The sequence below is a fragment of the Ostrinia nubilalis genome, chromosome 11, assembly GCF_963855985.1.
Source record: "Ostrinia nubilalis chromosome 11, ilOstNubi1.1, whole genome shotgun sequence".
In the NCBI taxonomy this organism is placed as follows: Eukaryota; Metazoa; Arthropoda; class Insecta; order Lepidoptera; family Crambidae; genus Ostrinia; species Ostrinia nubilalis.
In genome coordinates this window covers 13,542,078-13,557,921 of record NC_087098.1, presented here as the reverse complement: position 1 = coordinate 13,557,921, position 15,844 = coordinate 13,542,078, and the positions used below count along the sequence as shown (strand labels likewise).

At 34.4% G+C, this 15,844-nt stretch overlaps 1 long non-coding RNA gene across 3 annotated transcripts; it reads left to right on the top strand.

Moving 5' to 3' along the window:
• The first annotated feature begins 13,221 nt into the window (after positions 1–13,221).
• Positions 13,222–14,686, top strand: LOC135075907 (uncharacterized). 3 transcript variants are annotated; one of them, XR_010258149.1, is made up of 3 exons: positions 13,222–13,534; positions 13,840–14,014; positions 14,473–14,686. It is a non-coding gene; the product is annotated as an uncharacterized LOC135075907 (long non-coding RNA). The 3 variants fall into 3 exon arrangements; XR_010258151.1 differs by lacking the exon at positions 14,473–14,686 and adding an exon at positions 14,406–14,431; XR_010258150.1 differs by lacking the exon at positions 14,473–14,686 and having other exon boundaries at positions 13,840–14,384.
• The last annotated feature ends 1,158 nt before the right edge of the window (positions 14,687–15,844 follow it).

Sequence of the window (15,844 nt, the reverse complement as noted above, 5' to 3'; positions counted from 1 at the left end):
CTAAATTACTATGGAAAGCGTACGAGACGATGGTTGATCCCAACAATTCACAACAATTTACCAAAAAACCTCCTAGATAACGAGAACGACATATCGAAGATACAGCTAAAGAACATTCTAAAAAAACACTACCTGTCGATGTGCCCGTAGGATAAGTGAGATGATAGGGAGATAATTGGGTATAAAATATGAATGAGTAGTTGTTAATTTCGCGGGTGCGAGTGAGCTTTGCATGTGTGGTGGCTCGCTACTGTTCGTTCGTATTTCAAAAGTTTTTTGATAGACATTGCACTATAGTTTAAAGCATGTACACGTACACACACAGGTGGGGCTCGCTCGCCTTCGTGAGTTGCATAAGAACTAAGCTCAAGAACTGTATTGTTTGTTGTAGTGGTTGTAATTTTTTAAGTATTGCATGAGTAGATATAGTATAGTGTAGTAATTAGCAGGAAACACAATGAATGCTCGGGCTGGGTGGCGCCATCTTGCTGTAACTTTAATAATCTTTAAAAATCTATTAAATTCCATACAAAAAACACCCAGTTACTGCTATGGTAACGGTTGAAGTAGGCTGGTGCAACTGAGCCCGAAAAACTAAGGACGAGAACTATTGCCGACAAACTGTAATGCAGTTTGGCAAGTGTATCTTAATATATTTGATGTGTATCCTTTTGTGAACAATAAATAAAAAAAAAAAAAATAAAAAAAAGGTAGCTATCGCAACCGCAAGTCGATATTTTAACTTGCGACCCGCCCCGGCTTCGCACGGGTGCTAAGTGTACATAATATAAACATTCGTCTTGAATCTATCTATTTAAAAAAACCGCATCAAAATCCGTTGCGTAGTTTTAAAGACCTAAGCATACATAGGAACAGACAGCGGAAAGCGACTTTTTTATACTATGCACAGTATGTTATGAGACTGTATAATCGGACATTCTCATTTATTTGATGAACCGTATAGGGCTCAGTTATACAAACATGATAGTAAAACTCCCGTTTGAAAATTCCAAGTAGTTTTCGCGGTATAAAAATTCAAAGTTACCTATTTTTTTACTTCAAAATTATGCAAAAATATTCTCACTCGTTAACTAATAACATTTAATACAGAATTGTTATAATACTTCATAGAGCTCTTAAAACTACACGTAATAAGCGTATTAAGTGCTTCGTAAACGCATTCAGTTAATTAGGAAAAATGATTTTAGTTTTTTTTGTTTTTATTTTTTTTCTCAATTATACCTTAATATATGCAAACATTTTTAATTGCAAGATATAGTCTGATATTTAATCTAATTGTGTAAAAAATATCAGCTTTAAATTCCGTGATATATTTGAGGAAAATCAAATTGAAAATATGCGCCATATAGAATTGTAAATTTTCCATCACTTTTTAATAGCAATATTTCTTTTGGATGTTTAAATATCATCAGCTCGATTATACCAAATTATTGTATTGACATTCGATTTATTATAGGTTTCAAATCGATGAGAAAGTTATTAAAGGTAGGATAAATTCGACTTCCTAGATTTGTTTACATACTTTTTTAGTTAGTTACTTACATACAACTTAAGTTAATATAAGAGTGTTAAAAAAGAAAAAAGTCTCGACTTGAGAACCTCCTCCTTTTTTTGAAGTCGGTTAAAAACAATGTGAATGTGACTTTTTAGAACCTTCAACACTATGCACATAACAGGCGGGATTTGAAACTTTTTAGACATGAATTATTCCTTCCAAAATTGTCGACCCTAGACTCGTAAAAATTTTATTAAGACGTTTTATGTTTTTTCTCAAATATATCACGGAGTTTAAAGCTGATTTTATTAATACAATTAGATTAAATATCAGACTATATCTTGCAATTAAAAATGTTTGCATATATTAAGGTATAATTGAGAAAAAAAATAAAAACAAAAATCACTAAAATCATTTTTCCTAATTAACTGAATGCGTTTACGAAGCACTTAATACGCTTATTACGTGTAGTTTTAAGAGCTCTATGAAGTATTATAACAATTCTGAATTAAATGTTATTAGTTAACGAGTGAGAATATTTTTGCATAATTTTGAAGTAAAAAAATAGGTAACTTTGAATTATTATACCGCGAAAACTACGTGGAATTTTCAAACGGGAGTTTTACTATCATGTTTGTATAACTGAGCTCTATACGTTTCATCAAATCAATGAGAATGTCCGTTTATACAGTCCCATAACACACTGTGCTATGTAGTGATAATATGGAGTTATGGTGCATAGTTAGTCGTATTGTTTTGTACGATGTAATTTTGTGTACTCTACACAAAGTCCTACCTCCAAAATATTGTACACAATTAATTTAATTGGTTATTGTTAGTTTATTAGTTTTCTGTGTTGTAGTTCGTACCTAGTATGTAAATTATACATACTAGGTACGAACTACAACACAGAAAACTAAACACGTGAAATCTAACTTAGTTGTCACAAGTGCTATTTTACAACAAAAATAAGAATACAATAATCTGATGTGATGTACATACATCGGGGCATCGATTTGAGCGATTACATCGAAATCGATGTAATCGCTCAAATTGCAACCTGCGATAACACCCGCGCCATCAATATTGCAACATTAATAGCGACCGAAACACGGATGCAATCAAAATAAATGCTCGCTCCTACACTGGATTTACAAAAAGCCCTTTTATTCGCTTTTTACGAACGCACCTTTTGTAAAGATATTTTATTTCGCCACAACTTCGGAACTTCTATTCGTATGCTATTTTATTGTAGACTTGCTTTCCACCCGCGGCTTCGCCCGCGTGGAATTTTGTCTGTCACAGAAAGACTTTATCGCGCGCGTCCCTGTATCAAAAACCGGGATAAAAAGTATCCTATGTCCTTTCCCGGGACTCATACTATCTCTATGCCAAATTTCATCAAACTCGGTTCAGTGGTTTAGGCTTGAAAGCAAGACAGACAGACAGAGTTACTTTCGCATTTATAATATTAGTATAGAATTATAGATAGTATAGATAAGGTAATAAGAACACGTATTTTGAGAACCCTGAAGATAAGTAAGTAAGCTATATTGCACATCGTCGACAGCTCTGTGTGTATGTTTAGTTTTTTTTAAATTAATGAGAACCAAAATCGGATTTCGCTTCAAGTAGCCTCAAGGGAGTATTATTTCAATATTACTGCCATTGCAAGACATTTTAAACTCCTTAGCTAAAGACCATTGAGCGACTGTAGAGCTTCTAAAAGTATTTAGCTTACGAAAAATGTGTTGTTTCTAGTGAAACAAAACTTTTTTTTGTTAACTAGCGGCCGCCCGCGATTTCGTAGGCGTGGATCCCGTTTTACCTCCTTAGGGGTGGAGTTTCGTAAAATCCTTTCTTAGCGAATACCTACGCCATAACATCTACCTGCCTGCATGCCAAATTTCAGCCCGATCCGTCCAGTGGTTTGGGCTGTGCGTTGATAGATCACCTTGAGTTATATTATTTAGATATCATTATTTTCTTGTACGAACAACAGCACATCAAGGAAAACACTATGGCACGTTATGTAGTAGTAATAGATGCGATTTTCTAATAAAAACGTATACTCTGTGCTGTCGACTGTACCAAAATAAAGCCCCAGGAAAGAACCAATAAGATAATATTTATTTTTCTGTTACGTAACTTACGAGGGAATCCTCCCCCGTGTGTAATGGGCCGTGATATCTAGAATTCACGCGTCGTCTCCGCGACTGAGCGCAGTGACATCTCTTGCAATAAATTGATAAAGGTGTTTTGGAGGTGGAAGGGTGCGCATAGAGCTATTTCCGATATAAAGTAGGCTCGATTTCCATTAGGTTCCAACGTCCTTACTAGTGAGCGCGTTAAAAAAATGTATGAAAATTATAGTTCTCGAACGTTTCCGCTAGGGCCGGGTGCTATACAATGCGCGTTTGATGGAAACTCACACTAGGCCCTCAGATGAGGCAACGCGATGAAGGAATAACGTTGTAGTCGTTTTCAGTTTCAAGAGATCTGAAACTATTAATTTAAGTGTCGCAATAGTGAGAACCAATTAAAATTGAACTTTTTACTCTGTTAAGCCTTGTAAACACTTAAGCATGCTCAGGCGAATGAGTGACTGGGCTAAAAGACCAAATAATAAAAAGTTATTTAATTCCAAACTTCAGTCCACAAAATACAATACTAGATTAGGGACTGCTTGTCTCAGATGAAATCTCCTTTAAGTACCTACTATTTCTATAAAATGTAGTTGTTGTGTACCATTCGGAAATAATGTTTATCTTATCTATCATAATATTATATTTTCAACACATTCCCATGTGTTACAGAAGTAGAACATATGGACGTGAAGCGAACAGAAGAAGAAATACATATGTCGATAGTTTTTCTTACGCGCCTTAACTTGACAAAAAGAGGAGCACAAGAAACTTATGATTGATCGAATACAAACCCATGGAACCCATGGTGCCTATGGGATTATGTTCGCTATGCGGCCTACAAAGTGAGTAGTCGTGCGTTCGAACCCTGCACTATACAAACATTATCCATTCATGAATGTTTGTTGTTGAATGCAAGTTAACTCTAATTTGTATCACCAACTATGTAAATTATAAAGTTTTGTAATAGGTACCATTAAGCCTAGGCGCAGACCATCGATTTTTCGTCGACCGATAGTTTAGTCGGGCAGTTGATCAGTATAGGCATGTATGGAAGTGCGCACATTACACCGATTCGATTTGGCCGATTCTTCATACAATTTAAAATCGGGCACAACTATCGGTCAACTAAAAATCGGTAGTCTGCGCCTAGGCATAAGGCCGGAAGATCTATTCTCATAAATAAAACACTGGATGGACTGGAACTTGCACATCATTTTTGCCTCATTTTAAATACAATCTGACGTTTCTAGAGTGATATTGACATTACTTACGTCAATGTCACTCTGACAGCAACTTATTGTCTATACGATACAAATATTTTAACGTTTTGATTTTTCACAATTATGGCTGTGTTGCACCATCTTACTTTATCTACATATAACAAACGTCAAAAGTCTGTCAAACTCCATACAAAAACACCGATTATCCTTAAAGTTACAGTTAAAGTTAGGTGGTGCAACTCAGCCTAACATAAATATGTAATGTCAGCAAAGTATCTTATAAATCCCAACCGATGAAAAGGAGGAAACATTTTCAATTTGAAAGCAGTCCCGAACTAAATAGGAAAATCTCCGCGATATTTCCCAAAAATATTTCTGTACTATACTTTATGACGTGTGCAGTACTAACCTCCGAGGGCAATGAACTGTAACCGGAAGATCGACAGGACCGAAGGGTTGATGGGACAAACTGAAAACATCTACCCCATGGGGATAAATAACCATAAATAAAAATCAAAATACCCGAACAGATACAGAATAGTGTGGATGGTGTGAGTAAAGCAAAACATCGATATAGTGAGAGTCTGTGGTTGGGAATTGAAATACTGGTTTTGGAGAATATTAGTAACTATAATAACGAGCAATTGTAGCCGGGCATTTATAGCAAATCCATATAATCTCTTTCTTTTCATCAAGTAGTAATATAGTAGGTACAGTCACGGAATGAAAAGGTTCGTCAGTTTTCAAATTGATTCCTTCAACGAATCGCGAGCACATATTACCTTTTGAAACTATGTTACAGAATAATCTCGAGTTAGAGAAAATAATCTTTAACTGTTCGTCAGTAAAGTTCAAAATTATTCAGATCAAAGTTGTTTGACGATTTATCTTGTCAAGAAGTTATTATGATTGATAAACTAAAACCTTCTTGTTGGTTCAACCTGCCATTATTATTTCTATTAAATAAAAAAAAAACTATTGTCAATTGGTCAATGTCATCATTGCATTGCACTGATGGGATAGAAAAATAAACAAGCAAAACCTTATTCGTTTGCAAACGTCATATTTATTTAAATGTTAGCAGCACTGTTTTTTGCACTGTTATGTTGGCAGGTTTAACTCTTACAGTACCTAGTGCAAGCGAAAACCGACACTAAGGTGACGAACCTTTTAATTCCGCGACTGTACCTATAAATTTTATAATCACCACAGTAGATGCATTTTACGTGAGCAGGACCTTTATATCTATTAATCGCTTTTAATTTTAAGTAAGTAGGTGTATCATTATAGTTGGATGGGCATTATTATCACTTCATCTTCCTAATATAAAAATGCTAGCAATTCACAGCTCATTATAATCACACAGACGTTTATTACAACCAGACGCAGGTTAGCGTACCATCCCTTGTTGACATTCCACCAGCTCGCACTAAGCGTTCATACATTTTCAAACACATTTTACCAATGCAAAAAAAAAATAGTTACATACATTATAATTGTGATTATAATTCTATATGATTAGAAATGGCTCTTAAAAAAGGAAGAAGTTCCATATCATTACGTTTTTTTAATTTAAAATAAATTAAAAGTTTTGTTTATTTTTTGTTTATGAAAATAAAACATGTAAATGATTATTTAATGTGTTGTTAATTTATTGCCTGTCTTCCTAATTGATTGAATGAAGATATGTAGGTAGGTATGATATTTAGTTAAATCACAGGACTATTTAATATTTAGTAGGCATTTGGAACCGACATTACTATCGAAGGAATAAATTATCGAAGTAATGATCAATCGTCGTAGGGTTTTTCGCTACAGAATTTTTCGCACAAACGTTACATCGCACCAATAAAGCATCGATACAATAAAATATCGCACAACTGAACTACCGACACAGCGTGTTCGGTATAATAAAAATCGAACTATCAACTTTCGAACACAAGTAGGGAACCCTTTTAAATGCAAACAGCTAGGGACTGGAATTCGTTGCCTGCTGTTGTCTTTCCCGAAGACTATAATCCGGCCGTTTTCAAGGCGAGAGTGAATAGGCACTTACAGGGCAGATATTATGTACCATCCTAGACTGCATCCCACTTAACATCAGGTGCGATTGTGGTCAAATATCTGCCTTGTTATGCATAAAAAAAACTTAATATCGATACTAAGACAATATTCAAAATGTCGTCAAAACAACACTAGAAGAAAGCATTTCTCTCCGAAACTCGGATCAACGCGTACTGAAAAGAGTAAATGACGCGACATTAATTTCCTTACCTTTATCTCCTTGCATTCCTTGTTTACATTCGAGGAATCGCTTTGTGTTTACGATAAAGCTATTTGTTTATTTTATAAGTGTATTTCTTATACAAAGTTAAGAAATTGTTGCAGGTATTATTAAAATATATTTTTCATCTCTTTACTGATAGCATATCTTTAAAACTAAATAAGTAGGTACTTATAAATATTGTGTAAGAAGCAATCGGTATGCACAATATTCTAAATACTTAGGCACTTATTCGTTTTATCTACGGAGTTACATAAGTCATTTAATTCTTTGGGAGCTAGTTTTATGAAGATTTTTAAAAAAATAGAGCTGTAAATTACTTATTTATTACAAGCATGGAGTTGATTTGTAGATAAAATAATAAGTCTTTTTCGAAAGATTATCTTATTATTAGCCAAATTGTTATTTTACAGATTTAGGACTTTATTAATTTAAGATTTTCCACAAAAAACTAACTAAAAGGAAACAAGAAATAAACGTAAAATAAGTACTGAAATTGTCAATAATTCATTTACTGTAAAATTCAAATAAAAAAGTTTTCACAAGTAACAAATATTTACAGACTGTTACATTCATTGAAAAAAGTCCCATTTATTTTCATTGGAAATCAATTTCACGCATCTGTAGCTGCGAGCTGTAAAGCAATGGAATTTAGAATAAAATCAACAGAGGAATATGGGGCAATATTGGCTAAACTAAACTTTACCAACGCTTTTTTGCTAATATTCAGTCAAGAATATTGTTGGATATTTAGGTTTAGGTTGGATGGAAAAAGTAGGAGATCGTGATTTGTGATACTCTTACCTTGGTATATATTCAGCAGTGGACTCCTGACAAAACTTACATTTTTCTACATTTAATGATGTTGAAGGACTCTTTTTTGTACAGTTTTCTCAGGTTAGCAAGCAAAATGTATAATTAAGGTTTTTATCTATTAAATTATTGTTGATAATAAAATCATTACAAATTAAATGAACCAACTATATCTTATGATTATTAATTATTTATTAAAAAATATCTATGTAACAGGCTACTCATGGTAAAACTTTATATTTACTTAACCCTAAGATACGATGTCTTCAAGAGTATTTACGACATCGATTGAAAAAAAATCACATTCTGCTCCCAAACTTTAGTTCATAAAGAGCAACGGGTGTCTGTTTGATCGGCCCACTCCGGCAAAGTCGGCAGTTTCGGCCAAATAAGCCGGGTTCGGCCAAAGTCGGCCGAATAAGCCGTCGCAAGGTGACGAGTTCTGAACTTGGAACGTTCTATTTGTCTTTTACGACCGCTATCAACCAGGTGACTTGGGAGTTATTTGGGGTTCCGTGGTTGTAGGGAAACCTTCCCGGTGAATTTTCAATTATCAGGTAATTTTGAACTGAAATCGAATGATAGTTATTATTATTTCAGTATTATTACAGTATTTCAGACACAGGGCGTCCACTGCTGAATATAGGCCTCTCCTAATGATTTCCTTCCAATTCTTCCCCAATAATGACATTTGAGCAGTGACGTCTTGTGCCTGTAATAGGCTAGTTTCCTAAAAAAATTTTTTTAGTCCGTCATGTTTAATATCAAAAAATATTGGACACATATAATAATATTTTTATTTGTCAATCTAACAAATAATTACATAGTTATGGTGCGTTGAAGTTCCGCACGACGTCACTACGTGCGGCACTTTTATGCAAGCATTGACGTCACGGGCCTCTTCTTATGAACTTTGGCGCGCTTTATCTCTTTAAATTTTCTTTAGTTTGAAAAAGTGAAAAATATGTGTAGAGTATTTTTTGATAAGTTAACTGACGGACTAATTAAAACTCTTGCTTTTTGACCCAGGAAACATCCCTATTGTGCCGGTGATGATGTTTTTTTTATATCACAAAAGACAAATGGATGGCTTAATGCCTTGTGTTGTTAAGGTAAATTAAATTCTGTATCAATACAAAATGCCAGCTTTACGTATTTATCATCATCAGGTAATTTAGTCTCCACTGCAGGAGCATTTATAACACCTTCTAAAAGGATCAAATCATACGGAACCTTCAACAAGTCTCAGATTTGCAAGACTTTTACGTTTATTTTGTTGTCCTCGCGGGAACCTCCAAAGATTGCTGTAGTTTGCCTCTTAATCTAGATTTACACGGAAAGTTTATACACCCCGACGCTAGGTATGAGCTATTCCCTAGGTCTAAGTAAGTGGTTTTTATTTATCTTTGAGAAAGTTGCTGGATAGGCATCTAGATAATCCGTTTACATCTATTTTCGCCTCAAACATACAAGCAGATAAATTTTAGTGTGCTAACCGTGCCGTGTAATTATTACTTCATTAATAAAAAAATATTGCTGTATCCAAGGAGGTTTTTATTGCAAGATTTTTGGATTTCTATTTTTTCTTTTTTTTTTTTTTTTTTTATAAAAGATTATTAGCAATTTGTATTGCCCAAATTACTAATAGTCCCATTAGCCCCTCGTGTTAAGCTAAATAAGCTTGTGTTACGAGTGGGCTCACCACAATAGTCGAGCGGCGGTGGGATTCGAACCCGCGTTCCTCGGATGTCGAGTCGGCCACTCCGACCCCTTCACCGTTCGGCTATTGTGGCTATATTCGATATTAATATTCAAAGCAGATATGAAGCACCTGATGTCGTGCCCTGAGTGCCCAAGCAACTGCACTCAGGAGGATTTGATGAGTGCTACTGACAACGCCACTCTTGTGGCGGAGTTTTGGGCTGACACTGAGTAGGTTTGTTGTCGACACGAAAAGAAGAAGAATATTCAAAGCCACGATAGCCAAACGGTGAAGGGGTCAGACTGGCCGACTCGTGATTCGAGGAACGCGTGTTCGAACCCCGCTCAACTATTGTGGTAAGCTCACTCGTGACTCAAGCATTTATAGCTTAGTAGTTAGATAACGGGACTATTAGTAATTAGTGCAATACAAATTAGTAATATTCTTAAATAATAAGTCGATATTCATGCGTATGGGGCCGTTCAAGTATTACGTAAGCACCAAGGGGGGGTGGGGGGGTCTCTGTTTTGCTTATTTTGATGACATAGGGGGGTAGGGGGGTCTAGATGATGATTACGTCATCGTTAGTTATTTACGTTTTTTCGGGGATTCCCGCAAATAATACATATGCGTAGGCACTCGCTTTGAGAACTGATTAGGGGAATTACCGCACATTAGAGAAATTACCGTGCGCTATTCACTTGTCTAATAATTAACTCTCGTGCCGACACTGCCCATTGAAATTTGAGAGTCGTAGTCCGCATAAAATATTATTATACGCGAGGCCGGCCTCCCGCGCGCGTGTTTTGTTGTTTGGATACTAAACGTACTTATTGTAAGCATTGAAAGTTATCATTTGTGTTTATGTTGATGCATAATTGATGCAATTATGTTTGTTATGTTCTTTTTTTCTGATTATATTTTTTTGTTCCTTACTCTTATGTGTATCAGTACTATCATTTAAACCTAATATTTTCATGAATTTTCCTATTTTAAAAATGACAATATAAAAAACATTTATAACAAAATGTTTACGTAAGCATAGGGGGAGGGGGTTAGTACTTTGCTTACTTTTGATGACAAGGGGGGCGGGGGGGTAAAAAATGGTAAGAAATCTGCTTACGTAATACTTGAACGGCCCCTATCTGAACTAAAACAATGAAAAACGTGGAAATAAAGTAGAACACATAAATCATTAGTGAGCAATCTTATCTAGTTGTAATAAGATTGATATTGCAACTAAAATGTACGTCAGATGACACCATCCATTTCTTTCCTTGTTTTTATATCTTAGCTTAAAAAATTAACTTCAGATGGCGCAAAAAAGTGAAACTTGCGTGTTCAAAATTTAACAACTGTTACTCTTTGTAGTCCAAGTTTTCATCTTACGAGGACTATAAACTAAAAAGGTACATTAATAACAAGTTTTTTAACTGAGTCAAGCTTTTTGCTGTATAAAATATAACTTTTTGAAAGCTGCTTTAAAAAATAAGTAACCATATACTTTTATTGCTTCGTGAAAATAACACTCCTAAGTATATCTTATAGTTAAATAATAAACATAGACCTGTAACATGAGAAGAGAATTGCAAAGATGCACCATTTTATTTTAACTTTGACTAACGTCAAAAATCTGTCAAACGTCATAAAAAATACACCGCTTATCGTTATAGTTACGGTCTAAGTTAAGTGATGCAACTAAGCCTAAGTTTTAAAATGGTAAACATTTTCTATAAATAATAGTTTTATGCGTTCATCCAATTTTGTGTTCTTGGACATTTTCTTCATTTTGTTTGTAGTTTCATTAAAATATAATGCCAAGAATATTACAATGAAGATCGACAATCAATAAAGTTAACATCAATACGCATAACTTTTAACTTGCCTAATCGTTGCTTTCCCCAAAGATTTATTATATTATTTCTTTAATCAATCACCCAAATTTTTGATAGAAATAAAAGTATTTCAAACCCATTCGAATATTAAACGTACCGTTAAAATTCATAGCCATAGCTGCAAGCACAGTTTTCTTTGCTCTACAGTCTACACTGTATTTGAGACGGAGCTGAGGAAATATTGAAATTGTTTACCATAAACTCTAAAATACGATCATGGTTATGAAAAAGGATACATTTCAGCTTCCTTCAAGCCGTTTCTGAATTTGTTGCAGGAGCTGGATATTTTCTTGCTGTTATTGTTTGCTATGAAAATAATTTTCGCGCTTTAGGAATATTGAAGTTTATTTGTTGGGTTTTGGGAGTTTGTTCATTTTAAAGATCTGTACATAAGCAGTTTTAAGCAAGTATTTTGTTAAAAAAAATAGATTGAAAATGGTGAATTTATGCTCTTAATAAAAAAAAATACTTATTCCTCTAAATGAAAATTTTTCTAGTAATGTGGTTTTGTATAATATTTTATATAGTATTCTTTAGGCGTTGTATTATAGTACTTAACTATTATTTTATACGAAAGTTGCGCTCTTTAATTCGAACCTTTCTCTTTTAATTAAAGTATGTAGATGACACGTTGCTGTTCGCTGCTGACCAGGAGGAGCCTTTTTTCACACAACTTTTTTCATTAAAATTCTGTTTTGTAACTCAACAAAGGTGATTTCTACACTACACTTTAGCAACAATAAATAACACCCACAAAATCATAATTCTCCTTTTCTCATATCTCCACCACGCCGTTAAACAAAACAGAACACTTTAATGTTCCGACAAAAGTCAATAAAAGCCATTTTCCAACGGAATGTTTGGTTCCCCATAAAATTACGTTATGGTTTCCGTACTTCTGGATGCCACTGGAGGTTCCAAGCCAATATAAATTCCGCCAGTATTATTTCTAGAGGGTATTGAAAAACTCAAAGAGAAGCGAGATGTTTATTTTTGGAATACACCGAGCGGTGTATAAATAGACCGAAGGGTTGGTTATTAACTTAGAAGGTAGTTGATGAAAAGTCCCTTTATTGTGACATCAAATAAAGAAGTGTTAGAATTTGAAATGGTAAATAAAATTTTGAGGTTTTGTTTCAATTGACTTTAAAATTAAAATGTATTTGCATCAGTAACTTGAAATTATAAAATGAGGGTTATCGCGAACGAAAAATCCGCCAGATGGCAATACGTAGACGCGAGGTCCAAATGCTGCGTGATTGGTTATTTTTGAAATGACATTGACAGATATGTCTAAATCCACCAATCACGCAGCAGTCAGACCCCACATCCACGTCCCGCCATCTAGCGGATCTTTCATTCGCGAAAACCCTCATTGACTTAGGTACTTGTTTGAAAAATTGAATAAGAAAAAAAAACAACCGAATTGAAAACCTCCTCCTATTTGAACTCGGTTAAAAAGATAGTGCATTTATATTGCTACAATTTGTTTTTATTTAAAGTTTTTTTTTTGTACAGATAGACATGCTACAGATAGAATACTGGCCGTAAAGTATTTTCTATCTTTGACAGTTGAAAGCGAGATTCACAATAGTCGTTACAAATTGGCACCAAATAGGTTACATACCTGCCTTCAATCAACCATAAAGTTAATATTCCTTCGGAATAGAGCAACAAAGAATGAGCGAGCGAGATGTCACTATCTGCAACCCTGTGTGATAAAAAGAGATGTGTGATGCTATCATCGTCACGTCAATAGAACCATTTTTGCAAAAGATTTGACAGGCAGTGACACATAGAGGCACAAAGCAGAATTTCAAATCACAGTTTTTTCTAAAAATTTCGTAAAATCCTGTATAGTTTTGGAATTTTTTTATTGTAATACAATGGTGACCTGTTCCGTCCTTGATTGTGATGTAAACCAGAGAAATAATCCCGCAAAATATTCATTTCACAGGTAAATTTATTGAAATCGACACCTCCAAACTTTAGCTTTATTTTTGTGAATGCGCTTAGAATTTTAAGCACTAAGTGTGATAATTATGTTCTTTAAACATTAATTTAAGTTGTAAGCAAAGATTTCATGCACATAATCCAGAATTTATGAATATTTTGTGAAAAGAAATAATTTTCGTTTTACACTAGGGCTGTACCACAATCGATAAATATATTTTGTGCACTGTCTATCACAGTCACCTGGGAATGTAATAATATGAGTTTCTGACTATTATAATAGGTACTAATTAGTAAAGTATCTTTCAGATTTCCGACTAACGAAGATGTAAGAAAAACATGGCTCAAATTAATTAATCGTCCAAATTGGATTCCAACTAAATATGCCACTTTATGTAGCAAACATTTTGATAGTAAATGTTTTCGAAAAATTGGAGCCAGAATCACGTTGAAAAAATGTGCAATCCCTACAGAGTTTGTTCCGGTAAGTTTAATTAAAATAATACTATTTCTGGCAATAAATATTTTCATTTTCATTTTCTTCTGATGATGTTTCGTTGGTTAGTAATGTCAATTTATTACCTTGATCTGGTTGTTTTCATTGTTTTGATAAAAAATGTTTAACTATAAGTTATAATTAAACTATGATTTCTATGAAATAGTCAAACACGGGTCTTAACGCGACATTTATTAATGAGTTACATTATGTACTCACGGCTTGACGTTTCGGCTGCGATGCTGCAGCCGTGGTCACAAGTAGACTGGCGGTTCGCGGCGTCGTCCGTTCGGGTGGGCATGAAGATTTTCAACTACCCTCATAATAATATAAAATCTTATATGATTTCTATAGTCAATTCTTTCTTTATTTTTCACAGGTGAAAGTAAAGCCTACACGCACAGTTATATAATTTCTATAGTCAATTCTTTCTTTATTTTTCACAGATGAAAGTAAAGCCTACACGCACAATGTCGTCGTACGTGAACAGAGATATGTTAGGTGTTAATTAATATAAATCGATATCGATATTCATGTGAAAAGTAACGACATACATCACTAGCATGCACACATATTTATATTTACACACACAAATGACATCTCATTTTTGGTTTCGTTTGACAGCTCGTGATTGTTGCTCTATTCCGAAGGAATATTAACTTTATGCAATCAACACAAGAAAGATACTGGCCACCTCTACATCAAAGAAAGAAACTTTCATCTTTTCTGTAACGAGAAATTCTTCTTAAATTAAAAACATTATCAAACTTGACCCCTGCTGGCCGCAGTAAACTCCGTGGCATCCGCAAGGGGGTCTGCTGAGTCACAAAGAATCTGCGGTCCCTGTGATGAAGGGAGGTATTGCCGACGGATGCCTGCCAAAAGAACTGGCCATATCTTGAAATCGACCGATAACACTGGGGAACAGTCATTTTGCGGCATGGTAGTTTAGAGTCAATTTTGCATGCGACTAGTGTGCTGAATACTAGAAAAATATTAGATTTGTCAAATTGACTCTAGATCTTGAGATAAATACTATCAACTATTTATATGAAAAAACCAAAATAAAAATACCAATCTGTATAAAAAAATATTTACACTAAGATCCTATTTAAGAACGATATAAAAATTAAAAATATAATTATTTGCTTTTCATCAAATAATAGAAAAAAAAACTACAAAAAGCTTTTTCTGTAAGCTTTTATGTTATGGTTTTGGTCAGGAAAATTCCATAATTATGGCAACAGTAATCAGCCATCATCTGGCGGTCCCATTGACCGTGGATATCATTCTTCTACTATCCTGATGTTCTGGTAGAACCGTTCTGCTTATTCCTCACTGTCACCCAGATTATGGGAGAACCTGTCCAAATGGTGATTGTAAAAAAAAAAAAATTAATACTCAAATTATGTGTAAAATTTTTAAAACAATTTAGCAACCAATTCTGAAAAGTCTGGTGCTCTATGCCTCCCCAAATATTGTTTGACTACTAAAACAAAGCTTAGCCATGCTTCAGATTCAATTTGTGTTATGTGGTTTACAAATACAGTGTCTTTTATAAGAGTACGGATTTGCGGTCAATCGAATTTATTTTTTCCGTATTCAAAAGGACGTTTCAGGACGTAAAGGACATTAATTTGGCTGACTTTTGATCATTTGATTAGAAAGCTCAGTTCATATCTTTGGCCTTCCAAATTGAAGTCCTTTACGTCCAGCTTGGCTCCAGTAAGCCAAAGAGTCTACACAAGGCTTGCAGACGATATTGGACCCCCAATGTTTATTCTTTTATGGAAGTTTTATACCAAAGTATGCTTGGTA